The sequence below is a fragment of the Corvus hawaiiensis genome, chromosome 4, assembly GCF_020740725.1.
Source record: "Corvus hawaiiensis isolate bCorHaw1 chromosome 4, bCorHaw1.pri.cur, whole genome shotgun sequence".
NCBI lineage: Eukaryota > Metazoa > Chordata > Aves > Passeriformes > Corvidae > Corvus > Corvus hawaiiensis.
This window is the reverse complement of record NC_063216.1, coordinates 50,484,212-50,511,629: the sequence shown is the minus strand read 5'-3', so window position 1 is coordinate 50,511,629 and position 27,418 is coordinate 50,484,212. Positions and strand designations below refer to the sequence as shown.

The following is a 27,418-nucleotide window of genomic DNA, read 5'->3' as shown; positions in this document are numbered from 1 at the left end:
TGTGAGGCATCCTAACCTGCAACCCTGTCTGATTTCCTTAGACATAACTAAACTCCGTTACCTTTTTACCATCAATTGATACAAACAAGTAATAGTTAGGTTTTGGGGATCTTGATCAGGATTAAGTCAACATGACCCAAGCTATAAGGTATTTTAATTACACACAACTCAACAGGAACTGAGACAAAAAGACCAAAAAAACCCTCACTTGGTGTTGACAAGTTTAACCTTAATTGAGTTTCTAAGTATCTTGGGATATGGATTTGCTTTTAAAAAATAAATCACAAAACATCCTATCACTACCATCCTTCGTTGGTAGTGACCCACAAGGACCATTAAGTCCAACTCAAAATAATAGTATTCTCAGACAGCATTCAGTCATTTGCTTCAGTAGGTTTCAAAGAGTAATTATTGCTTCTTAGACAGAATTCACTATTAAAACTCCTCCTAAAACCACTTCTCTGCACAACATACTACAGTCCATATGTGAGAGTAATTTTCCTCTTTCTACCAACCAAGAAGGATGTGAGCATGGCAAACAAGCCTTCTTCCATACTTAAGTCTATCTCTAGATTCCTTGTTAAATCCACACTTGGGACAGCTAACAGATGTGAGAGGTTACTGATAAATAAGTGGATTTTGTTCAATTAACTGTCTGTGTTAGTTTTCTTGCCTCCTAAAAAAGGTATTCCCATCTCTTCTGAATGGTTGCAAACACTGACCTGCCTGTAAACAAACAGTACAAACACTACACACACTTCAGGGCAGGTAGGGAAAGATGCCACAACCACTAGGCTGAAGCCTAATAGCATCATGAAATATAGTGGAATAAAGAACTCGCCATGGCAGGGAGACCAATCTGTCTCTAGGCTGTAAGTGCAAGCAGTTAGCAACTGCAGCCCTTTGAATTTATTTTATACTGCACTATATACACCTGCACCTCAGAGGAACTAGAGCCTTTTAGATCCTAGTTTTAATAACAGTTGAGCAAATATCCTTCCGTTCCCTTCTCAGAGGCAGATGAAGCCCAGAAGTCTCTTAAAATAGACTCTTCAGCCACCAGCAGGTTGATCAACTGTCCATATGATCACTTTCAAAAGATTTGTGTTTTGACCCTTGAAGTGAAAATTCAGCTTTCTCTGCAAAATTCTCATGCGTCAAGCTCAATATATAAGCTCTTTCAGAAAAGGAAATTATTTGAAAAAGTGTCAGAACACAGGGTTTCTGAAGTCCTGGCTTTCCTGTGTATGACCACTTGTACAATAGCAGAAGAGGGCACAGCCATCAGCAACAGGAGTGGAATGTGGCCCCGCTCCAGCCGTGGTGCCATTTCAAAGTGGATCACATATACCAGGATTTAGGATCTCGGCTAGAGCAGTGCATGACCTAGGTCAACAAAGTGAAGCAGAGCACTCTGGTCCTGCACTAAGGCTGCTGTCCCCTCCTACACGGGTGCACGAGCAACAGCGAGATCATTGGAAGCATTTCACGTAGGCAGTCTGGCAAGTCACAGATGTCACTTCTAAGTAACACAGACATTATTCATAGCCAGTCACTGCTTGCTATCTACAGATAACTGATTGCATTCAGACCAGATTGGAAACAAGGTTGGCTAAAAAAAAGAAAAAAAGGAGCCAGACAATCTGTTCTCTCAGAGCTCCAGCCATTCCTGGACACAGAAAGTGGGAAAGACTTTGACAGCTGGGACCCACACTTTAGCACAATAGCTGCTCAAAGTCAAGAATACAGCAAGATAATACATTATTAGCCGAGTGCTGTAGAAACCTCAGTAACTAGCATTTGAGTTTGCTTTTTACTGCAGCTGGAGAATCTGATAATTTTATTTTCCAGTCCTTGTCTGCTCTCTTTTGTCCAATCACTTTTTTTAAACATCCAGACTTTCTGCACAAAGTGTAACAGTAGAAGAGATCATGTAGCAGTTCAATGGGCTATGTGAAGATGCATGGCCTGTTTTGTGTTTTTTTCAGTCGCATTAATTGATCTGATGCCTTTTTTTTTTCTTCTAAGACCTACATTTACAAGAATACACAGGAAAATTTAACCACAGCAAGAACAGCACAGAGAGTTTCAACATCAATTTATCACTTAACTATAGGTATTACCTCAAATGCACTTATTTCTGTACATTGTATTCTTGGCTTCTTTACTAAAGCATGATGTGGCCTACTTAGCACACAGCTGCATTCAGGATCCCCCTTCCCTAGAACTAGAATATAATGAAGCAACAGTTTTAGGCAAATATTTTATTTAGAGCACATCCTGCTGTATTACAAACCTGCCACAGCCCCACAGGCAGCTCTCCTGCTAACATGCTGCAGCACATAGCCACAACTTGTATGGATCAAGCTTAATCACTCTTTAGTTCAAAAATTTGTCAAGTTTATCATCACCAGTTTTTGAGGCTCACAATAATGTACTGCAATCAAAAGTTTGCTCTCTGAAATAATATATTAATATTTAAGAGATTTACTTGCGATCACAATATTTAAAAACATGTTGAACTTACTGCATGATTATTTTTGATAACCATTAGATTACAAAGCTGAACTATGAGGAAAATGTTTTATGCAGATATCTATAAAAATACGTACTCATGTCAGAGCACCACCCCTTAAATAACACTCAGATAGCCTTAATATTCTATAGGATTTCCCTTCCTCAAGAAACTAATCTCTGACAACACCAATATCCATTTACTGATGTAAAACTTAAGGAGGAAGTATCACACAATTTTGCACAGCACTCCTCTACAAGCCCTCAGATGTGGGACCTCTGAAGTCCTCATTAAAAGCACAGAAGTGAACACACAGTAGGAATGCACTAAATGTTTTGTTTTGGGGTTTTTTTTTTGGTTGAGCCTTCTTGTTTTCCTGTTTTGTACACCTGATATGTACAAGCAGCTGTTTATAAGCACCAGACCTGAGTTTGCACTCATGGGTGCAATGCAGACCAAACGATCAAGCTAAGAACAGAAAATCAGGAGATGTTTACAAAAAGCACACAGCACAATTACAGTGCAGAGTAAAGTTTGCATCTGGCAAGTTCCAGAAATTATTAGAGGCTGACAATTACCATAAAGCATTCTTAAATCTCTTACCACTGCTCTCCTTATCAGCATGAAGATGACTATGACAAAAGTGTGACACAAAATCCTTCATTTGAAAAACGTGAACTCAAGGTTTGGAGTCTTTTCCTGGCACTTAAAAACCAAACCAAAAATCCCACACCAAAACACCAACCAAATAACCACAAACCAAAGTAAGTTACAGTAGCCTAGAGAAAGACTGGACAGTAAACTAAGAACCAAACACAATTAGTTACATACAAATCTTTGTTTTTAATTGGAATTAATTCCACCTCACAGACTATCACAAAATAAAAAAAAAGGTACTAGGGACAAATCTCCTCAGATTTTATCTACACAAGAAATGTCTTTTAAAAGTCTGTCATATAGGAGACCTCAGCTTTTTTAATTACTTCCCTCATCCTGGTCCAAAGGATACACTTGTTTTTCCCCATAGCATGTACTCTTTACTTACCATTTGGATTTAGACCTATGATTCTATCTCTGGTTTAGACTGAAACCTCCTCAACCCACCCTAGACTCTACCACTGCTATTCGGGAGGGACATTAATTTTTGGCAAAGAGGCCAGGGGTGACCAGCCATGCTGATGCAGAAATGACAGGCAAAGTGTTCCAATCCCTAATAATCTTTGCACCACCAAGAAAAGGAGCCATGGGTAGCAACATTCCAAATCATTTTACCACACGCCAACATTTCTCAGGAACATTTCACTATTAGTGAAATCATAAAAGTGAGCCATGTAAACAGGGCTGAATGAGAGAAGTAGGTTTAATTGAAGAACAAGACAAAGCAAGATGTACAAGAACGACATAACTGGGGACTTTTAAGACAGAAGTGAAACACATTTCTGTTTGGGATGCTGCACGGACTCTGCCTTCTTCCTCCTTACTGGCCACAGGCACTGTGTTAGCACTGGCACTCAGCTGATTGCATGGTGGAACTATACAGAAATTTAAACAAGCAGAAAGCTAACTCTGCCAAAAAAAAAAAAAAAAAAGAGAGAGAAAGAAGTGAAATTTCCTGCTGATTTGATTTTTTTATATCAGTTCACCATGAGGTTAGACAACCAGGAATGCCACTAAAAGGGGGGAGGCAGACCACAGCAGCACTTATCTAAACAGTGCTCTAAGCCAGTGGAACCAGGCCCTCTGTGACCACTTTTCCCTTTGCTGTTCTCAAACCATTATTGCTGTATCTATGTTGAGTGATTCCACTTTCACATTCAGCAGGACACCCTGAACGTTTCTTTTCTCTTGCATTTGCACGCTGGGGTAGGCAAGGAAGAACACAAGATAGATTTCCTTTGGGTAGGAATTAACTGTTTGTATTAGTAAAGACAACTGGGGGTTTAGAGTATAATATATGAACATCTACAGCTGAAGTAGCTGAATATTTTATACAAACAGAATTAAGAATGATTAACAGCTTACAGAAAGAATAAAGAAGTTTTACTTACTTATATAGACTATTTCAGACTGACTGAACAGTAACAGACTGACATGCTAGACAGTAACACAAAAAACCCCAAAATACAACGGTCCCTTTAGAGTGTGAATCTGAGCATCAGTGCAGAGCAGTGCAATTCCTTAGAAGGACATGCTTTTCCTGCATGGCCAACTTACCTCCCAGTGCCACCAGCACCCACTGGCAATAGGCCTGTTATGCTTGGATACCTTGAACATTTCCCTAAACATCCTCAGGTGCCCAGAAAACCAATAGGAATCAAATGACAGTCTCCACAATAAATCCCAACCCAAATCCAGTTTCCACTAAATCACTAAACATATCTTTGGGCATCCAAAAATTCAGAGTTGTTCTTTTAAGCATAACTATGACTTACCAACTTTCCCTTTACTACCAAATTACGTGGAAGGAATCCACACTTATAAAAATTTTGTCTGAAACAGTACAAACATGTGACTTCAACTACTTGCAAGGGAACATGATGCAAACATGCTGAATATGAAAACAAAATAAACTCAAGAGGTTCAAGTTCAGCTGCAAGATTTTTACTCATCCAGAATGACCAGTTTCTCAACCTTATTTCATATCATGTATATTTAAAAGATGAAAATCTTTATTGCCTTTTATTTACATATTCCTTTGGAAGTACTCTAGACTGGTACTCACAAGCAGTTGTTTCTGAAGAATTTCCTGAAGGTCTTGTAAACATTTCAAGAACAAATCCCTGACCATTCATGGGCCATGAATGAGCAAGGTCTTCTGTCCCACATAATGAGCATGTTGCTTTAACATGACAAATCCCAAATAGCCATTGCTTATATCACATCTCTAAACAGTAACATGAAGCCTATAGTTCATGAATACAGCTTCAAAATTAATATTTTAGAAGGTATTTTCAAAAGAAAAGCAACTTAGCATTACTTGAATCTTAATCCCCATCTAATAGCACTGGAGGATATAGGAACTCAAGTACCACTAAGTCACCTCGAAGCCAGCTACTTCAGTAACCAGGCATCCAAGAATGAAGGAAGCCAGACAAACAGGTCAACATGGTCTTTGTAACTGATCACAATGCAGTACTGGACCTTCAAAGAGTAACTGCACACACAGGGAAAGACATGGCTTTTTCTATCATCCCCATTCTTCCAGTTGGAACATGTGATTTACTACAGGCATTCTAATTTACGAAGATACAACTCATAGAAGCACTGGTTTATTTATTAAGAAACCTGCTGCATGCTGCAGAAATCCAAATGCTGCATTGATATAGTGTGGTCTGAATTCAGCTGACCCTGCTTTGAGAGAAGATCAGATCAACTGACCTCCAGAGGTTGTTTCCAACCAGAATGATTTTAGAAAACCATACACCTGTATTTTCTCCTGTGGGTAACACAGTGAGTAACCACACCAGCTCTCTCACAGGATTTGCATTCATTTGACCTGACACAAATAAGTATGAATGATAAAGTAAATCTAAGTGTCCAGACGAGTTTTCCAGTGATCTATGGGTGTGAAGACCGATGTTTTACAACTGTAGTTAAACTCTCCCACCTAATGTGGTGGCTACTTCAGTTTGGTGAGAACATATGTAAAGCACTACGGTACTGTCATTCTGCCTTAAAATGAATTTTTAACATTTTTGAGCATGATGGCCTTGTATTTGCTTTCCTAAGCAAACTATGAGGTGGTGGAGATGTGCATGCACTGCTCATACAGTAACTTTGTCTCCTGATGAGTACAACACCCTACTTAAGTTATCCTTTGAAGTGAAAAGCTCCCACTCAGGTCAGAGCTATACTGCCATTTCCTTACCAGCTGTAGTTGGTCACTGTAAGTTTCTTACTATTCAAATGAAAGGAGGAACTGTTTGAAAAATAGATATGGTAATTACTTTCTTTCCTCTGTCTCTCCAGATTCTTTACCTCTTGCATTCTTCCTGTGTTCCCCTGAGTACCATTTTCCTTCTGTATTCACCACTCTAATCATCAAGGACTCAAGACACTGAGTGGGAGAAGAGTAGACCCACGCATGGACCAAGTTAACCAGTAGTAGGGAAGAACATATGCAATACTTTAAATGGAAATGAGACTTGTTACATAAGGAGTTTAACTTTCTAAATGTCCTCCTGACAGACTCTACTGGTAAGAAAAAATAACTTGGCATACTTCAATTTTTTAAAATTTAAAGTATAGACAAAAAAATGTGCTTTTGATGGAATAAACAAAATCTTGTGTAAATCTGCCAAAGTAATCAATACTTGCCAGATGTCACTCTATTCCAACAATTTAAGGTATTCCATAGAAATAGTGCAGTAACGTTTTATGGAACAAGCCAAAAACAAGTCAGATGAACAGATGCAGCTTAAGCACTAACCCTAAACTGAGTATGAACACTTCAAGAAAAACAATGGATTTTTTTAAAGTGACATTTTTTGCCTTGTTTGTGTACAGATGGTTGATTAAACATTGTTTTGGTCTGAAGGGAGAAGCTTCCTAAGACCTGGCAGCAGCAGTACAAAATTGTTAACTGATTATTTTTACACAGGATGGATTTGCCCAGGAGTTGCCTTCATGAAGCATCAGCTTAGAAGAGTTAAGAAACTGTGAGCTGGACATGCTACAGCAGATGGCCTTTTTCAGTGTTTTAGATCTTCATTTTGCTTTATGAGCTAGGTTCCCCAGTGATACTACATACGTCTACGAAGCATTTTGTTCAAGTGCTGCCCTGATACACCACATGGTGGCTTTACAGAAGAAACTCGCAAACTAGGTCCATCAGATGAATTCAGTCCTATTAAAGAAAAACCCCAAACAACAAAAAAATAAAAACAACCCCACCCTAGCTAGTGGTACCAGATTTATACATTGTACAGTAAGGGATAGGAGATATTTCAGGTTTTCATTAAAAGAATGGTTTTATGATGCAAAGAAGTGCTGCATGGAGACAGCAATCAGCAGTACTCACTGATGAAATATCAGCCCTCCAGTGAACTTACTTGAGTTTCCAGAAAAAACAAAAACACCCTGCACTTGTTTTTCAGTGCATTTGGTCTTATTTCAAGAAATTTCTTTGATGCTTAGTTCAGGCTTCAGTGAAGGGCAAGAGTTGTCTACCTTTTAGAAGGACATTTTAAGACTGAAGCAACAGTGAGAATTTTATTTACTTCACTAGGCTTTCCTTGAGCTAACAATCCTGCCAAACCTTAGCTTGCTCTAGTCACAGCACAAACATTAAACTATGGAATACCAACTTCAGACTGTTGCCTGCAATGTCGATGTTTTGTATTCCTGTACTAGTCTTTACATGCCAGGGTACAGACAGCATGCTATCCACAAGTTGAAAGTGTTACCTAGTCAATACACGCTTCCCAAAATTTATGCTAGAAGACTTAAACAAAAATCCCACAGGACCACAGCCTGTCATCCCCTGAAGGCATGTGTCATGATGCCAGACATGATTAAAATGCGATAAGAAAAGAATTTTAAAAACACTAAGGATCACGTACAGGAAGCAGCTTCAGGGTTATGCCTTATCAACCCAATCTACTTCTAGCTTTGTAATTAATAAGAAATGGTCAGTCAGACAAAACATACAGGTAGTACTTGCAGTAAGACTTACATATTCCAAGGTCCAAATAAAACTATCTCAATTTTTAAATGCAAAGCATATTTATTATGAAACCTTAGTCACTGTAAGAAAAAAAAAGCTGTTTAAAAAGAGCTAGTTCCATCTCTCCCTTGTTCTGAAGGTCTTTACTGACAAATAAATACTCATTGATGGGTAAATCTCTAGCTATTTGTTATTCACACTCTTCTGGTGTAAAATATGGATAACTTTGATCCTTGAAGTCAGTTTCTTGCACAGGTTGCTGAAGACCAAGAGAATTACAAGCATCACACATCGAATCCTGAAGTGCTTCAACTGCAGCTGATGTTCAAAGGACTGGCATCTCAGATGCCACTACATTGTTTCTATTACTTCAATACATTTGAAAGTTCTTCTTGGAAACATACCATTCAGGCTGTGCATTATCTGATGAAATCTGGAAGCTAATGCAACAACATTCACAAATTTGGGGCTTGGTTTCCTTTTCCGAAGCAGTACTGCAGCACTGAGCACTTTTCCATGGCAATTTTCATGCCTCGCCATCGCACGATAAAACTAGCACCAGGGCTGGGCAACGCTTCCCTCAAAAAAAGCTGCTGTTTAGGAGACCCTCCATTTTGTAGAAGTACATAGGAGTCAACTACTTTTACTGTTCAGTTGGGGGTTGTTTTTACTTACTTACCCTTCACCACCGGCTAAGAAGTATTTCCCAGACTTTGCTCATTTGTATGTATTCCATATCAGTAAGTCCTGTGGTTCAGAAACGTACTTTTAAGAGTTTTTCATTGTATGTTGATTTTCAGTCCATTTTAACACCTTGTTAGAGGTTCAGCACCACAGGTCTAACTCCATGTCACCCAATGGCCAAGCCACATAGTAGGCAATGTACATTTCATAGTAATTCTTGCTTCCACGTATTGTGCTTTTGGACAGTCAAGAGGCAACTAGCATTGTAATCTGTTCAAACCCAGTACAGGATGAGGACAGCAATAAAAGGAACCTCACAGAAGGCCCAGGAAACACTTCATTTTTTCCAACATGAGAGAGGGGAACACCATGTTCCCATCAGCAGCTTACCCCTATAACAAACTGAAAAGCTGGTGTGAACATTAGAGGACTATTATGGACTCCTAGAGACATACAATTAAAAATTGACATTTTGGTGCAATTATAGCTCTTAGGACAGAGAAGACAGCAGCATCACATATAAACAGCTGTATTTAGAATCTGTATGTAAATTAAATACATCAGTAACTGTGAGGAAAGAACATGGAAGAGAAAGGCAAAAGGAAGACAGGAAGATTTCTTAAGGAGGTTAAACTGCTGCCACACACAAATATCCTGTTAAACACTGACCAAGTGTTTGTGTGCCATGTGGGAGAATGCTAATTGTTTACAGGTATCAGAGCTGAAGGACTTCGATGAATACCAGGAAGCAGTGTTGAGAAAGTCCATTGTACAATTAAGTAAGGGGAGGAATCGCCGAATGAGACACTTTCATTTAAGCCCATCCTGCTAGTTCCTAACACTATTTACCATCAAAGGTTTCCTTTCCCAAGATTGTAATCAAGGAATCAAAAAAAAACCCCAAACAAAAACCAAACCCACCACTCCTGAAAGAATGTTTTCCTTCTCCTGTGGGAAGACGGGTACAAAAGGAGACAGGTCTTGTTTGTTGTAGCACTAATCAGTATTTGTAGAAGATTAGGGGGGAAAAAAAGGAAAAAAAAAAGCCTTCTGGTCTATTTGAGAATGGCTTCAACACCTGCCATTCAGGTGATTCACTATTAGCACCTCTGTCTCACAACCCCATCAGAAGGCCTATAAAGCTACTAACACTTCACATTAACAGGATGTTTACAAGGATTTAAGCTGAAAACTCTCAAACCATATGCCTAAAATTCTGAGAAACCACCATTTTATTTTTAAAGATTATTTTGGTCAAGTTGGCCAGATGCCCAAGTCCTGCAGTGCCAGCAATTCTTCCCCACTTCTTTTCTGCAGTATTTTCTTCAGTATTTTCTCAATACTGAATATTTCATCCATTCTTCTGCAGTTAGACTAGCTTAATCAAGGTGGAGGAGCTCACCATGCACACAGCTCAGGATGCTTGACAGCTTTGATCCACAAAACTGGCTGCAGGTTGCACAGGCTGTCAGCCTTTCTTGTTTGCCCAGTCAGTTACATCCCTTCCTTATTTGATGGTCACCCTGCATCCATAGAAAGATATGGACACTGTTGTTTGAAGGCCCAGTGTCCTCTTGAGGTGCCCCTTTTCCTTCTAAGGCCATTAGTGGGACATGGTGGCAGTCACAGCCTACATCCCAAGCAGAATTACTCTGCAGACTTGAATTTAGCACCTGCCCATCCTTCCTTCAAAAGGAAAACCAACAGTTACTGACCCCAGATGGCCTCCTCACAATTATTAACAAAACACATTTCTCCTTCAGACTCAGGCAGGCCTATCTCACTCCTGTACCTTCGGGACAGGCTCACTTCAGCACAAAAACTCCCCAGGAATGAAGCTGATAAGGAAGCGCTCCTTTGGCTATTCAGCAGAGCCCATTTCTTCCTACCTCTTCTGCCTCTAGGCCTGGTTAAACTAGTTTGGGCAGCTTACCAGGGGCCTAGAGAACCACATCAAAGTGCTTGGATTTCTTCTGTTGGCTTGTGGAGTGGCTGTGAGAAGGCTCCTGCCTCCACCTACGTGCTTGGAACACTTGCACGCTTATGGAACTGCACCACAACAACAGGCAACACGCATCCTCACCCTGCCAGAGGGTCTTCTGGGGAGCAAAAGCCTGGTGAGGAAGAGCTCACTCTCCAAGCACAGAGCACCACAGCCTGACAGGCTCCTGTCGTACCCTCCAGCCAGTCGGGGTAACCAGAGGCCAAGGGCTACGTCCCTGTTCTCCAGCTCTACCTGCAGAGTCATATCCATCTCCTCCTGAGACAAAACATGAAGCAAGATGTCATGCCAAAAGAAGAACACCTATGCAGATCTTTTAGTATATGGGCTGGGGCCTTCAGGCTTGTTCCCTCTGCCTTTGGGTTTCAGTACAATTTTGAACAGTGGCAAATTAAGAGAGACAATGCAAGCAGAAGAACAACAACAAAAAAACCCCAGTTCTCTGGGTTTTCTGCATTGATAGGTTGCTCTCTGTCCTTCAAAACCATTTAAACATCACTCATATAAAGCAACTTGAGACAAATTAAAAAGCTTTGCTTTGCTTTTGTTGTCACTGCGCACCAGCCCTTGAAAGAACGTCAGCCTTGAAAACACAGCCAGGCAGAGGCGCTCCCAGGGCCACAAGCACACGGAGAAAAGCGCGGGCGATCTCCTTTACTCGCCCCCAGCGATGCTGCCCACACCATCTCCCGCCGGGCGCGGGCGCCATCTGGCGGGCGCGGGCGGGGCCACAGCCGCCCCTCGGTGCGGAGCGACGCCGCCGGGGCCGCCCCCGCGCTGAGGAGCGGAACGGGGCCGGAACGGGCTCCGCCAGTCGTGCTCGGGGGTCGGTGTTGGGACCGGCACTGTGTCACATGTTTGTCAGTGACACGGACACTGGCATCGAGCGCACCTCAGCAAGTTCGCTGACGACACCGAGCTCTGTGCTGTGGTCAACAGGCTGGAGGGAGGGGATGACACCCAGAGGGACCCTCACAGGCTTGAGGGGTGGGTCTGTGCAAACCTCAGGAAGTTCAACAAGGCCAAGTGCACAGCCCTGCACCTGGATCAGGGCAATCCCAAGCACAAATACAGGCTGGTCAGAGAATGAATTGAGAGCAGGCCTGAGGAGAAGGACTGGGGGGTTTTAGTGATGAGAAGCTCAACATGACCTGGCAATGGGCACTTGCAGCACAGAAAGCCAAATGTGTCCTGGGCTGCATGAAAGCAGCGTGGGCAGCAGGGTGATGAAAGGGATTCTGCCCCTCTACTCCACTCTGATGACACCCACCTGGAGGGCTGCATCGAACTCCAGGGCCCCCAGCACAGGAAGGACCTGGACCTGTTGGAGAAAGTCCAGAGGAAGGACAGGAAGATGAGAGGACTGGAGCACCTCTTCTGTGAGGACAGGCTGAGAGAGCTGGGGTTGTTCAGCCTGGAACAGAGAAGCCTTGAGGGAAACCTTCTATCAGCCTTCCAGTGCCTACAAGAAAGCTGGAAGGGACTTTCTGCAAGGGCATGCAGTGATAGGACAAGGAGCATTGGATTTGAAATGAACGAGGGTAGCTTTAGATTAGGTATAAGGAAGAAATCTGTTATTGTGAAGGTGGCGAGACACCAGAACAAGTTGCCCAGAAAAGCTGTGGATGCCTCATCCCCAGAAGTATTCCAGGCCAGGTTGGAGGGGCCTTTGAGCAACTGGTCTAGTGGGAGATGTCCCTGCCCCATGGCAGGGGGTGGAATTAGGTGATTTTTAAGGTCCCTTCCAACCCAAACCATTCTATGACAATTCATCAACCTTTTGCTCAGCTCTACATTAGGCCACCATCACAAGTCACACCAACTCCATGGTTGCAACTCTGTTGCACCTCCTCCTGGCAAGGAGACAACAGCACAGGGCCTTTTTTCCACCAGAACTGTGAGTCCTGCTCTGGACATTAATAGCGGCCAGAGCCCTAAAACCAAAGGCTGAGCCTTCCATACCCCACCAGTTAACTAGTACATCTTCTGCCATCTTTGAGTCTGTACTTGGTGTTTGTCTTACCAAACTTGGGTGCTACCCTCCCAGCTGCCAACACACTGCCCTTCCCTGGAGTCATCAGCTGCAAGAGAGACAAGGCAGGCACTGTCACGCCAGTCTGGTTTTCTGTGCAGAACCAGAAGTATAGTTAGAACCCAAGCCCTATATTTTAGTGTTTAAGTGAAAATGTCCAGGACTGTCCATTAATTCTGCATACATTTCATCTATGCAGTTTCAAGTTGACTTTTCTCAAGCATTTTTCCTGCAGACAGCTGTCATAGCACTGACTTGATAACCATGTACACCTTGGGTTGGTATGCTCTGCCCTCCATGCTGATAAAGCACCTTTCAGTGTTGACCCAACAGCTACAGAAACACTTCAGCCCTGGAGATGTGGATCTCAAGACTCCTTATATACATGTGCCCGGTGTACATCTATGGTGGTACAGGTGCAGCACGTGCACACATGATCACGTGTTTTCCAAAATGTTTCTTAAGGACAAAATTCATAGCTGTACCAAGCTGTGTGTGTACTGGGGTCAAATTTAGACATAAATGTTTTGCAGTGTGTTCTCCTGATATTTACTTTGTTTCACAAGGTATCACAGAACAAGCTAATTTGAAAGTGAGAGCTAGAACTGTTCCACGGGAAAGAAAACTGAGGCTACCAGAATGCTGCTAAGATACCAATGTTAAAAAGCTGTCTTTAAATAGTACTTTTGGAAGGATGTCAAGAAATACATATTTTTTTATGCACCCTTCCACAGCATACCAAATTTTAACCATTTTTACTTTCCTTAAACAGGACACAGAAAAAAACTTAGAGCCTGCTGGTGTTATTTAAAATATTGCTTTATTTCCCCACCACACATACTTTTGTCCTTAACACATGCATATTCTTAAAGAGCTTGAAACACTTTTTGTAATGTACACCATGACAGAACTATAACTGAATAGAAGGCTCAATCTACTCAGACTTCTGATCCCAGACATTTTTGCTTTCTGCCACAAAAGACATGGGCACCAAGCATCCATCTGAGGCCTCTTGTCAGAAAGTTTCTCTGTAAAAAAAGAGAGCTTTTAAAGATGGCTGGAACAGGTAGTGAACTATTCAGTAGTCATAGCTCTTAGCATACCTGCATACAAATCAAGACTGCAAGCAAATGGCTCTGGAACGTTTTACTAGAAGGACTGATTTCTAAGATTTACCTTGGGCTTATTGCTGCTTCCAGAACAGATTTCTGTCTTGCAGAAGCACTGCACCATCAGCTCTGTATTTGGTGGTGACAACTCTTCAAAACTACCTATAAACAAATTCAAGCTCTGGATCCCCCAACCCATCTCCATTTCCTGAGGTCAAGTCTTACATCACCAGTTTCACAACAGGCAGAAAGTCTTAAGTTTCTTCAGAGCCTGTAAGTCATCAACTTGATTACACGCTATTATTTTTGATTTGTTGTTAACCACTACAACTAATGACAGAGCCAGAAGCGTGCTCTTCTATTCCCATATCTTTTCCAATAGAAGCCACTTCATCCATAAAACTGATAAGGTGCTTCGTAAGATTTCAGTCTTTCTGCAAGCTTGCTGTATGTACCAATCTATACTAGAGACTAATTTTCCTACAGAGTCTTATACTCTAGCCACAGCACCTTTTGTTTCCCTTGTACCCAAAAATGACTTGTGCACACCAGACCTTACACTTTGAAAAGACTATCAAAAGTAGTTTCTGTTCCAGACATGCATTGCAGGCTCCATAATTGTAACTCTCAGAAGAGCTTAAAAATGCCCCCAGAATGGTATGAGAGAATGAGTCTTAAAACCATGAGAATAAACATGAGTAAAGCCTGCCACCAGGAAGACCATCTCTGCACTTGGAAGGCTGTCAATTCCCTACTCCACAACAAGGGCAGCTTGATCTAACAAAGCTGGGAAGCATCCAGCTTCCAGCTAGGAAAAGCATACTGAATTGACAAGCACATGTATCCCTATCATAACACACCTTTCTCTGCCCCCACCACTCCTCACATCAGTTGTAGACAAGCACTACTGGCCATGACTGCAGCAGTTCACACCACATCTGGGTATCCACCATGCCACCTCACTGTCTGACAGCTACACTTCAAAAAAGCCATAGTTAAAGCTACAATGAACTTACCACGACAAACCATTTCTCTGTGGCAAGTAATTCAAAACCTAGCAGGGACAAGGAAGAATTCACTACTGCAATGAATAACTGTAGCCAAGGGGTCAGAAGCCAATTCCACATCACTTCTGTGGCTGGGAAGCCACGTGGAACATTGCTCCAACCCAGTGCAACCCAGTGCAGCACAGCAAACTTCTGTGACATCTGCTGTCCCTATACATAAGGCCACCACACAACTAACTAAGCAACCTCTTGACTTTTTGGGAGGCTGGTGGACTACAATGGAACGGGAAAGCTCAACAACGACTGAACAGGTAAACACCACAGGGCTTTTACCCTCATCATAATAAAATTAGAGATAAAATTTAAGGGATATACTAGGTCTACCACAGATTTAAAGACACTGTTGTGTGGACACCTGTGATTTGCTATTCAAGCAGAAAACAAAAATTCAAATACTCAAATAAATTTACTCCAAGTTTGAATACCTTACAAGAACCAACTATTTCATGGGCATTTTTTAAATTATAGAAAGAGGCAGTCAAAGCAATGTTTCAGTTAGGTAGAGAAGGTTGCATTAATTTCAAAAACTAAATAGAGGTAAAGTTGGAGTCTGTTGCACTGGTTAATGAATGAGGTGACTGTTCTCAAAGATATCCACACATGTACAGATCACAGCTACCACGAACAGTTTTTACAGCCCTGCTGTATAATCTCATTCAGTTATTTGACTACTGATGGTAATTAAGGACCATAATCCATTGCCAAAAAATAAACAAATGTGAACAACCACCAAAACTTGGGCAATAGAAAAAATTGCGTGTGGATATTCCAGGTTTCTTGCAAAGTACTTCACTGTTCAGAGAAAATATGAAGTTATAGTAAGTTCTTACGCATGTACAAAATGTAAGCATGGAGCTGAACACAAGCACAGAAAAAACAACAGTAACTAAGCAAGTATTGTTTATGCAGAATTAGTATGCTGAACCTGGATAACGAGGAACAAGATTCACAGATTAGAACTACTAAAGCAATAGAAAACCACAAAGAAAGTTTAAGTTGCAGAGATAGAGCCAATCCAGCCTTCTTTCCTTTGGGGCCTGCACAGGAATACAGCTATACCCCAGACTTTCTGCAGGATGTGACTCTAGTAAGGTAAGTACTTTACCATACATATTACTTATTATGTACCAAAACTGACGTAGTAGTACCAAAGTATTAAATTAAAGACATGTGCATCCTGATTAGGGGTACTAGCTGTGATGTATTATATATGAAAATGAAACATTATGTACAAAAAGCAACAAGCACAGTAACTTGTAACAGTAACCGATATCTACAAACTAAAGTCACAGTGGCACATTGAACAATTTTAGGTTAACCAGACTCACTTAAAAATAGAAACCAGAGGCTGGGCTCTTCTCTCACCCCATTTTACATGTCTTTACTTCCATTGATTTCAAGTAGAGTTCTTCACAATTTATGCCATTGTGAGAGGAGAATCAAGCCTTGTGTGCTTGAAAGGAAACAGCAGACATGTTTCCCACCAGAGTGCAGGGGGAGATTTTAAAAAAACACAAGTATATGAACTGTGAAACCGATAGAGTACACAAGCAAAGGCAGGCAAAGAGGCTCTAGCTGGGGGCAGGGAAGAAGAGAACTTGCAGCTTACGCAGGGGTTTTGGTTTGCTTTTTTTTTTTTTTTAAGACTTGAGACTGATATTAGTAAGTCAGAAATCCAGTCAGTAAACAGGTTAAAAAAAAAGTTAAAGATAAATACTGCATTTTTTTTTTCAGACAGACATGATTTATATTTTCCTACAGTTATTCTATAAAATGAGGAGCAGGCCATTTTGTTTGTGAAAGACACAGACTTTCCACTCCTAGAAACTGGGAGGTGAGAGTGGCGATCTGACCTATTTGCATCACGAGAAACAGTGCCTAATGATCATTTATACCCAAGCCCAAGCAGATGATCTTCTAAAACTCTTCAGGATCATCTGGACAACTAATATTAAAGTGGTTAGAAAGAGTAACACTTGGGACTGTATTTCAAGTCAGACAAAGTACTAGATGTGACATAGGTGACAAAATCACTTCATGGTTTGGAGGTATGGCAGAACAGAAGCTACAGCTTTATAGTCCATGTTTTTTTAGACTTTTCTTTTTTTCTTGGTAGCAGCATGTGGTTAGGAAGCTCCTCTTTCACCACCCCACTGTGCACAAACAATCTTTGTACTGTTCTGTACTGATTGGGCTGATTTGGGAAGCTCACTAAAAACAAAAAAGCAGGAACACCCCCAGATATTTTCAAAATATCTCTATATCCCCACCTAAGGTGTGACAGTGCAAGGGAAACAGCTTGAGTATTTTACAGAGGGAATACATACTTAATTGTTTTATCAGGTTTTATACACTATAGAAATGCAAGATTGAAGCAATTCGGTGTTGGGGTCCCTCCCCTGCCGTGTAGCCCTGGGAGAGGGGGCCCTGAGGGCACAGGCACGGGGTTTCCCTGCCCCTGCTCAGCCTCGTTCCCATTGGTTGGTTTGTGTTCCCTGCGCGGGGAGAAGGACCCTTGGTCCCGTGACTGGAACAGTTCCTGAGCAGAGCCCCGGCCATGCGGCTGGAGAAATAAACATCTCTCTGAAACAGCTAGCAAGAATCTGTCTGTCCATATATATTTCCTTTCCACGGGACTCCTGGTTTGATATATGCGTGTTGCAGGATCCCCACTGCAACAAATGGTGGAGATTTGTGAGCAGAACGATCCCCGATCCCTAAGCGACTGATTTGTGTGAGTAAACCCTGGAAACTTTGGATTCCTCTTCTTGGTTTTGCTTTGCTATTCCATATCTAAACTATGGAGGAACCGTGGGAAGACTCTTGGCTCTCAGAGCCGCATATGGACATTTATCTTAAACTTAAAATGATTCTTGAACAACGATTTGTGAATTTTAGCTTGATTCAAGCTCAAAAAGAACTGAAACACTTCCTGGCATGGTTGTTTAAGAACTTTTTCTATGTTTCTTGGGATTTAATTCTTACCAAGGGCTTTTGGAAAACCGTTTGGACACAGTTAATATTGGAGTCAAAATATATGCCGATGGAAGAATATTTTCGTGAATATTATTTAGTTACCGAGACTGTTGAGCAATGTCAGCTGTGTCCTGGCGAAGGGAAGCGTGGCGCAGGGACCGTGCGGCCCAGGCCACGTGCACCGAGCGCTCTGAGAGCAGCAGCGAGGCAGTTCCCGCGCGCGGGCGGAGCCACGCGAGCCGCAGTGTCGGTGGCGGAGCGGGGAGCGGCGGGACCCGGCAGTGCCCGCCCGGTCCTGTGCAGCGCGTGGTGGAGCGAGCCCCGTGAACGCCCGACCGAGAGGGGCGGCACGCGGGCGGCGGCTGGCGGCGATGGCGGTGGAACGGAGCCGCGCCCAGCCGAGACGCGCGCTGGAGCGGGGCGCGGGGGGGTCATCGCTCGGGGGCCCGGCCGAGACGTGGGTGCAGCGCCCGGCAGCGGCAGCGAAGCTGCGACCAGAGGAGGCGACGCACGGAGAACTGAGCGGCGTGGCCCGGCCCGGCCCGCGCAGCCCCGAACGCGACCCCGGGAAGAGCGCGCAGGCACCAGCAGCCCCGAGAATTCCAACACGGGAGCGACCGAAGGAGAGAGCAAAGACGCAGCGAGACAGAAAACAGCAGCCACTCGGAAAAAGGAAAAGATCATAGCAACTAAGACCTTAGGGATAGTAAAATGGTATAATGTTAAGCAAAATTATGGTTTTATAACAAGGTATGACAACCAGCAAGACATATTTGTGCATAGAACTGCTATTAAAAAGAATAACCCTGAAAAATGCATCCCAAGCTTGGGAGATGGAGAAGTGGTGGAATTTAATATTGTACTAGGGAGAAAAGGGTTACAAGCATCGCAGGTCACTGGGCCTGATGGTGTTCCTGTAAAAGGCAGTATATATGCAAAAAATCGTAGTCATGTTAGACAGTATCTCCATTGTAAGCCCCCCCTACAGTTTCCCTTTCCTAATCCCACCTTTCCCTTTTACCCTATGTCCTATTACCCCCAGTGTATTCCCAATCCGTTTTTTCACCCATGGTTTCCCTCACAAAGCCATGCTTTTGCCAATTGTTTCCCCAAAAATCCCTTTCCAATGCCGAGTGGGGGATGAAAAGGGGGAGGGAAGAAGTTAAACCCTCTCCTGCCTCAGTTTCCCCACAAAGCATGCTCAGAGAATTCTGTCTCCCTTCTGTCAGCCCTAAGATGTTCCAGAGAATCTGTTTGGACATTTAAAGACTCAGGAGGGTGGCTTGTTTTGTTTTGAAACTGTTCTTGTTATGTTTATCCAGTTGTTTTCATTCTCCTTTTATTAAAATAAAACGGGTGAGGTGTTGGGGTCCCTCCCCTGCCGTGTAGCCCTGGGAGAGGGGGCCCTGAGGGCACAGACACGGGGCTTCCCTGCCCCTGCTCAGCCTCGTTCCCATTGGTTGGTTTGTGTTCCCTGCGCGGGGAGAAGGACCCTTGGTCCCGTGACTGGAACAGTTCCTCGGCAGAGCTCCGGCCATGCGGCTGGAGAAATAAACATCTCTGAAACAGCTAGCAAGAATCAGTCTGTCCATATATATTTCCTTTCCACGGGACTCCTGGTTTGGTATATGCGTGTTGCAGGATCCCCACTGCAACAATTCATACTTATTCAGAGTCCAACACTGACAGAATATTACTGTAACTGCCTGTTTGGAAATGCCATTCCTCCACTTCCACTCATGTGCACAACCCCTGTCACAGCTCACACAGCAGATTTTAAGTCACCCCCCAGCACTCCAGTAGGACAATGTGCCAACAGTTTCCTTTCAAAAACAAGTCTAGATTATCTACTCAAAATTTCATTAGATATCAGCTGATTTAGTACACAACACAGCAGAATGAAGGTAAATGCAGAGAATTGCACAAAGAAGGATGACTTCTACCTGCAGACAAAAAATGTTGCATACTTGAAGGTGTACCTGCTGATTTTCATGAAACATGTTCTTTCAAAGCATAAGTCTCCTTCCAGAGGCCCTCAGAAGGTGGAAAGAGGCCCAAGAACAAACATGTGGCATTGTATACCCAACACTGAGTGTTTTGCAGTTAGCATTTAAATGTTGAACACTGACTTATGCATCAAATTAAAAAAAAAAAAAAAAAAAAAAGCCTTAAATAAACAGGAGCCTGGTATCACCTCAGTTCCTGGGATAAGGCCACCAAGTTACCTTTGTCAAAGAGCCATCATAATATCAGTACCTCTTGACAGCATGAGCTCCAGGCCAATGAGACATCCACTAACAGGCCAGAAATGTTTATAAACAGCCACAGCACAATACAAGACAGACAGGGAGACATTAAAAAAGCAATCTTCCAAAATTATAGCCTAAAAGGTGGCAGATTGAGAACTAGACAATAGAGCTCTGAGTATCAGGGGACATTTTGCAAAGAAATCTGAAAAGCGACAAATCCGCAGTAATGAAACAGGTGCCTGCCTGTCACTGTGGTCACTTCAATTCAATCAAATACATGCATTGTTCAATTTCATTATATTAACAGCTACTCTAAAACCATACAAGCTGGAAAATCATATATCAAGAACAAAATGGGGTATTAGCCTGGACCACTAAACTTCTGCTTCACACTACCTGAAACCCCCTGCAAATACTGTCCAAGCAGATGTGCTGTATGAAAGGTTGGGTGTAAAGCTCGACATTTACCAGATTCACAAACAGCTAAAGGAACCATTGGGCTCAATAACCTACTTGGCAGCATCCTTTGCTGAGAGCGCTTCTACAGCTTTTTGGGCAGCTCATAGTTGAGCACAACAGCAATACATAGGCCTCCCTCCTACCCTGCAGATGTTCTCTCCAGACTTACTCTGGTACATTGCTTCCTTCCCTAGAGCCTCCCAAGGAGATGGCAATACCCTGTAAAAAGGGACCCACACTCTGGGATCTGTCTGTGGAGAGCTGCTGCAACACAGCTGCTTGCTTTTTTAGGCAGTCACATTTCTCCTGAATAGTAGTGGTACCTCCTAGCAGATACCTGCTGAAATCCAAGCCTACACTGAGCTGCTGATAGAGCAGAACAAAGCTGCATTCTAGGCAAACAACATTCTTATGAGGCTGGAAGACACATACTTTTTTGCTACCTCATAACAGATGAGAGCCTGGTCTGCTTTCTACATGTTTGGCAGTACTCTAAGACATTCACTGGCTATTGGCCTGCCAAGCTGTTTAGGCTTGTAAGTTTATTTGCACTTGCTTTATACTATTAATTTTTAAAAATATAAACATATCCTTTGTATATATTTTTCTCGTATTCCATATGCACAGAATGAGCTCATTTCAGCCCAAGGATGAATGGAAACTCAATATTTACCACATAGATCCACTATGCTTTGCAAACAAGACTGGAAAAATGCCCTCTCACAACGAAGTTATCCATACCATCTTTCTGATGAGCAAAGCATAAGGAAACAGTTCAAAGCTCTCGGAGAGCCATATGTATACTTTTACAAAAGACATCTGCAATTCACCAGTGAGGTTCTAGATCTAGCATAATTTATTTAGCAGTCTGTATACGAGATGCAAATATGCAAGGTTCAGACATTTCTTTAGCACCTCCATAAAATTCATTTTAAAGTATATCAATATTCATACTTTGAATAGTCATCTCAGCACATGAAGCTTTTATTTTTATATGAAAATACCAGTTCCTGCAAAGAGTCTGAAATAAAGTAAAAATATATTAGTCCTAAAGTATGCACACAAACACATGCAATTTCTTTACATAAACACTTTTGAACTTCTGGGTGATTAACACCTGATTACAAAAAGAGATCCTTAAAAAGTATCTTCACTAATCATGCACTAATTTTTAACATGCTTGAAAACAAGTCAGGTTTTACCGCTGTTAGACAAGTTGATCCACATCTGAAAGCACAAGGTGGCTTTCAATTTGTGCCATGGTTGCTGTGTGTCTCTGTTGCTACTGAAATGGGCCATGGGTGAGGGCAGTGTCCGACAAGCCCAAGTGCTCGACAGGTTGAGCAAGAGTGCCTGGGTGCCTCAGCAGAGCCTCTTGCTGAGCCAGCACTACCACTGTCACAGGAGTACTTTGCTAATGATGAGATCAGGGGACAGCAAAACGGGTAAAGCTGAACAACTACAGTGCCTGTGTCAGAGGTGGCTTACACCGCTCCAGCAGGGATCACAGGAATACAGAACAGATGTGTGCTTTGAGGAATGGTACAGAAGTATTTGTCTAGATATGTTAAAAGATTCAGAGGCAAGTATTTTATATCAGTCTTTTTAAGACTAGTGAGAGAAGATGCAGCTTTCCTACAGAACAAGAGGCTGCAGTCCTATCATGCAGCACGATCCAAGGCCTACGTTATTATATTCATAACTGCATACATGTTCTTATTTTCTTTTTTAAACACTCAGACACATTCAGAAATGAAGATGTTTGGACAATGAGGGCTCTCAAAGTAAATTTAAGGGACTAACATCACCCTGCTTAGAAAAAAAAAATCTGTAAGTTTTATTATAAGCATCATGATATTGACATGCAGATTTTTAATCATGCTGGTTGCAATTATACAAATCAGTGTTCCAATCCACAGAGAAGTCAGTTTTCATATACACCACATTAACACAGACATTAGACAGGATTTGGCATGCTGCCGACAGAGAAGCCTAGTTCTGGAATCATGTAATATTAAGTCTGGGGTTACTTGATGCAAGATTAGAAGGCAACAAGCTCTAAAAGGTGGTTACAAAACATCACAGGAAACAAAATTATTTTAAATAAAAGCAAGCAATTATGTTTCAGTATTTGGATGGCAGTTGAAAATGCTTTTTTGGCATGCAACCACCCCACAAAGCTAATATTGTGTGTAACTGAAGATATTTTAAAAAAAATTCTTACTAAAGTCAAAGTGCAAACTCTGGGATCTGTGCTTAGATAAAAGGGAGGCAACTGAATAAAACTTGTTGTATCTGCTATAGATACAAACCTACAAGCCCACTCCATAACAATCTTCTATCTTAAGGAAGGGAGAGAGGGGAAGAGAAAGAAAATAAAGGAGAGAAGTACACAAGACAGAACAGCAAGAGCTATCAGGTGCTATAAATCAGTATTTCAAACACAGCCCTTAGACAGGGGTACATGAGTTTGGTACAGAACAGCTGAAATAACAGAGTTCCAGCATTTGTTGATGTGTAATCCACTGGAAATGAAAGGCCTACCTGAGAGACAGTCTACCCCAGGTTTACTAGCTAGCAAAACATTTGGCTTGATAGGTTCAAAATGATCTTGAAAAGCAACTCACCAACCTTATGGCTATATTTAAGAACTTTTAAGGAGCCTTCCAGGCAGAGTTCCAAGAAAAGGTAAACTAGCAAAAAGCTGTCATTTACAGACATTTTAAAAACACTAAAAATGTTTGTGTTGGCTCTTCCCTCTTGTATATGGAGCACTTCATTCATTTTGTACATTTAAAAAAACCTCCTTGCACAGGAACATGCTTGAGGAGTATTGTCAGTTTGTGCTGAGAAGTCACACGCTCTTTTAGTTCTGCTAAAAATATATAATGTATTTTGTGAATATTATAAACAAGTAAAATACAAAGAGGAAGAGTTGTAGCAGACCACCTGTGAAATTTTCTTCAGTAGCTGGAAATATGCTTTGTCAATGAACCAGCAGCCAAAGAGCCGTTTCTGAAAAAAGCATGTAATTTTGGCAAACTGATCTGAAAGTCTATCTGGGAATTTCTGCCAGAAATGCCACGACTTCAGTGTGCTATTACTTGCAAAACACATTTCTTCCCATCATTCTTCAGCCATAAGGTAGGAGGAGGAAAAGATGAGCAATAGCTGTGCTGTATCCTTCCAAGCTGGTTCTTCCCATTATACAACTCCTAATCCAAACAATTTAAGCACACAAGTAAAAGCTACTCATTTCTGTAAACATTTCCAGGAGCAGGACCTAAGTTGCATGGCTTACACCAAGCATATACTAATGGCTAGAGCTAACCTCAAGTTTACTTCTGTTTAAACAGTATAAGCAAAAGCCAGTGCTGGCCAAACTGAAGCTTAAGCCTTAATACAAGGGGGTAAACTGAATACTGATAGAAGCCACTTGGTCACTAGGAACTCATCTCAATCCAGCATTCTTAGTGCAATATTGTATCATACAACAGTTTTCCCAGAAATACAAATGATGCTGCTCAGCTGTTAAAAAATAAAAAGTAATGTTTCAGAGCATGTTTTCATACCCCAGCAGCAGGAATCTCTACTTTAGGATAAGGCAGTCACAGAAAACAGAAACACAACCCAGCTTGTTTGTTTTAAATGAAATTCATCACTGCACATCCAATTAACTCTGGAATGCACAAGACACAGCACCCAAGCAAATAGAGGCTTTAAATTTCATAGCAACTTTCAGTCTGCTCTGTTAGAAGCTGCATACAGCAGTAATTGACAATGTGTTTATTACGCAAGATTCATACGACAAAGGGGAACGACTTTTAGGCTATGATACAAAGGCTTTCAGCATTAGAAAGGGTCAAACCAATCTGCAAAAGCATAGTATGAAGCAAAGCCATTTAAATTACTCTGTAAAATGTAGACATTCATTAGCAAAGAAAAGTTTCACGGGAAAACAACGACAAAGTAAAAGTCATCCTATTTTCATATGTTAATTAATTAAATATGCCAAATGCATTTAATCTCTTATTATAACCATAGGGGGAGACAGACCAAACTCTTGAAGTTCCAAAAAGCCAGGTCATTAGTGTGCCAAGTCATTCTTCAGATCTTCTCCTTATATACAAATTTACATTCCCAACTTACAACATATAAGTAAAACTTGACTTTCCCCTCCTACCTCCTCCATTTCTCCTTCTTTGGAAGGCACTTGCTGTCTTGTGCTCCTGTATTTTAAAGTCTTATTAAATGCTAGATATAACTCATTTGCTAGGGAAAAAAAACCTAAAAGCACAGAAGCCATTTTGCCAAAGGCCCGAGTTAAACACCCCAGTCTCCCTAAGACATAGAATAAACTAGCTGAAAATGAGATTAATAACATTCTTGCAAATATGCACGAAAATCCACACACAGTTTGACATCTTTAAGTTCATATGACATTTCTAGCCATTTCTTGCCTTTCCAAACAAGAAAGGGATTCTTATATTTATGTAACTTTCTCCTTGCTTAATAAATCTTAAATTGAAACAGATTTTTTTTTAAACAATTACCTTTTTCAGAGTTATCATACTACAGGATATTAGGAAAAACCAGACTCTCCTGTTGCTTTTACCCACATCTGACTCCAATCTTAATAGTTTAGCTATTAACCCTGTAAGGTCCTTACACACACACACACACACACACACACCTTGCCCAGTTGATGTTAAAATTTTTATATGACTGATCTGGGCTTACTCATTACAAAACCTTTTGTTGTACAGAAAGAGAGCAGCTCCATGGACCTTGATTTACAGGACACAATTAACTGTGCTGATGGCAGAACTGCACCAGCCCAGCTCATCCGGGGCTCTGCAGGGAGAAATGAAAGGATCTGTCACTGCATCAGAGTAACGGCTCTTTCCATCTCCTTTCCTTTTTCACTCCCTGCCCAAGCTCATTCTGGGATGAAAACACACATCTTGGGATGAAAACCTGGACACTGTGATATACCTGTCTTGCAAAGAAATAATACAGATTACCTTAATTCTTCCTAGAAATAATAATAACTAGAGCTAAAGGGGGCAAAACCCCACACTGCTAGAAAGATCTCAGTACTTACTCTAGAGTTTGCCATGCAAAACATGTAGTTTAAAGATCTCAGTTACCAGCTAAACAGTGATCACAGGGAATTTCGCCACAATAACGCTAGCAATTTATTTTTGCCATTTTTAAGGTTTTAGCATGTTGGGAATACGCATTATTAACCTTTAAATTTCGCTGTATAAACATTTCGCAGCGAGCTTGTAAAATACCCCCCGCTGCGTTCCCTCGCTCTCCAGCTGATGGCACTTAGAAACCCTGGTACTGGCGGGTGCTTTATTTTGCCTTCCTGGGCCACCCCCGCTGGGGTACAGTGAGAGATTCCTATCAAAGGCCAGACCCAGCCGCCCCAGGCTCGGACCACAGCGAAGCCGTCTGTACTCAGCCCAGCCCGGCCGACTGGTAAATGGTGGCTGCTGGAGTTTGAAATCCCGCAGTGGGCATAAATATTCCGGGGGAAGGGAATCGAGGAAGGTCCATCGCCCTTCCAGAGCTCTCTTCATTAAGAAAGGAAAGCACAAACACATACTTCAGCGACGTCCGTGGCTGCAGGGGTGGGGATTACCCCCCAGTTAAAGCGGACAGCACGGAAGATGCCGCCGGGATGGCAGACCGAGGTTCCCACCCTACCAGGATCCCCGCTCGGCGCCCAGAGGCGGACGCTTCCCTCAGGGTAAGGGAGAGGGCGGAGGCTGCCTGGAAGGGGCCAGTTGTCACGCACTGACAGGCAACAGCTGAGCTCCCGCATCTGGACCCTCACTCAGACCGGCGACCGCGGCGCGCCCCTCGCTCCGCCGGGCGCACCGAGCCGGCACGGCGGCGGCGCCGCGACACCTTCCCCCGACAGCCGCCGCGGGGCTCGGCGGGACGCCCTGCGCTCCCCACCGCCTCCCCCGCTCTCCCAAGCCCGCAGCCCCGTCCGACAACTCCGCGCAGGACGGCGCACCGCCAGCGGCTCGGGCGGCTCCTCACCGGCGCGCCCTGGACATACAAACCCCGGGCAGGGCGCAGGACCGCCGCCGCACCGCGGGAAGCGCTCCGCCGCCAGTGGCACGGCGCCGGCTGCGGACGGCGCTCCGCCAAACCCGCCGGACGTTCCGCCGCGCCGCCGCAGGCTGCCCGTCAGCCCTCACCCCGGGGAGCCTCCACTTACCCTCCCCGCAGCGCGGCCGGACCACGGCAACGTATTCCCCGGAGGCGGTGTGATCCGTCACACAGACGACGGGGGAGGCGGGTACCCGGCTCTGTCCCACGGAGTCAGCGCCGGCGGAAGACGCGCATCTCCGGCAGCGCCGCGGGGGGACCGCCCGGAACCTCCTCGGCTGCCCCGCCGCGACTGCCCGAGCCCCGCCGCGCTCCCCGCCCTAATGGGGCTCAGCCGCCCCGTGCCCGGGACGGCGCCGGCCGCGCTCCGCCGCGCCCATTGGCTGCCGCCCGCCGCGCCCGCCAATCGCCGTGGGGCCGGGGCGGCCGGCGGCGCGCGGGGGGGCGGGGGCGGTGCGAGGGGCGGGGCCGCCCGCGGCGCGCGGGGGGCGCGGCTGGGAGGAGCTCGGGGCACGGGGAGACGTGTGGGGA

General features: G+C 43.2%; 1 protein-coding gene across 2 annotated transcripts in view; it reads right to left on the bottom strand.

The window, feature by feature from the left end:
- PRICKLE1 (prickle planar cell polarity protein 1) overlaps nt 1-27,197 on the bottom strand; it is a 68,850-nt gene extending 41,653 nt beyond the window's left edge. For both annotated transcript variants that reach the window (XM_048300240.1, XM_048300239.1), the window contains exon 1: nt 26,997-27,197. The gene's annotated coding sequence lies outside the window, so the exon portion shown is untranslated. The remainder of the gene's footprint in view (nt 1-26,996) is intronic.
- Nucleotides 27,198-27,418: the final 221 nt, after the last annotated feature.